Here is a 1,025-nt window from a genome sequence, read left to right on the forward strand (position 1 = left end):
TTATGCCAATACCAGGCTGTTTTCAGAACTATAGCTCTGTAGTAGAGCTTAAAGTCAGGAATGGTGATGCCTCCTGAAGTTCTTTTATTGTATAGGGTTGTTTTGGCTATCCTGGGTCTTTTGTTTTTCCATATAAAGTTGATTATTATCCTTTCAAGGTCGGTGAAGAATTGTGGTGGGATTTTAATGGGGATTACATTGAATCTTTAGATTGCTTTTGGTAAGATTGCCATTTTTACTATGTTTATCCTACCTAACCAAGAGCATGGGAGGTCTTTCCATTTTCTGGTATCTTCTTTAATTTCTTTCTTTAGAGTCACAAAGTTCTTATTATATAGATCTTTTACTTGTTTGGTAAGCGTTACACCAAGATACTTTATGTTGCTTGTGGCTATTGTAAAGGGTGATGTTTCTCTGATTTCATTCTCTGCCTCTTTGTCGTCTGAAAAAAATAGGGCTACTGATTTTTTTGAGTTTATCTTGTATCCTGCTAGTTTGCTGAAGGTGTTTATCAGCTGTAGGAGTTCCCTGGTAGAGTTTAATGGGTCGCTTATGTAAACTATCATACCATCTGCAAATAGAGACAGTTTCACTTCTTCCTTTCCAATTTGGATGTCCTTGATCTCCTTTTGTTGTCTTATAGCATTAGCTAGAACTTCTAGTACGATATTGAAGAGAAATGGAGAGAGAGGACAGCCTTGTCTTGTTCCTGATTTTAGAGGAATTGGCTTAAGTTTCTCCATTCAGTTTGATGATGGCAGTTGGTTTGCTGTATATTGCTCTTATTATGTTTAGGTATGTTCCTGTTATCCCTGACCTCTCTAATACCTTTATCATGAAAGGGTGTTGAATTTTATCGAAGGCTTTTTCTGCATCTAGGGAGATTATCATATGGTTTTTCTCTTTCAGTTTGTTTATATGGTGGATCACGTTGATAGATTTTCAGTATGTTAAACCATCCCTGCAATCCAGGTATGAAGCCTACTTGATCATGGTGGATGATTTCTTTGATGTATTTTTGAATT

Source organism: Phodopus roborovskii, unplaced genomic scaffold, assembly GCF_943737965.1.
Source record: "Phodopus roborovskii unplaced genomic scaffold, PHOROB, whole genome shotgun sequence".
Taxonomy (NCBI): Eukaryota; Metazoa; Chordata; class Mammalia; order Rodentia; family Cricetidae; genus Phodopus; species Phodopus roborovskii.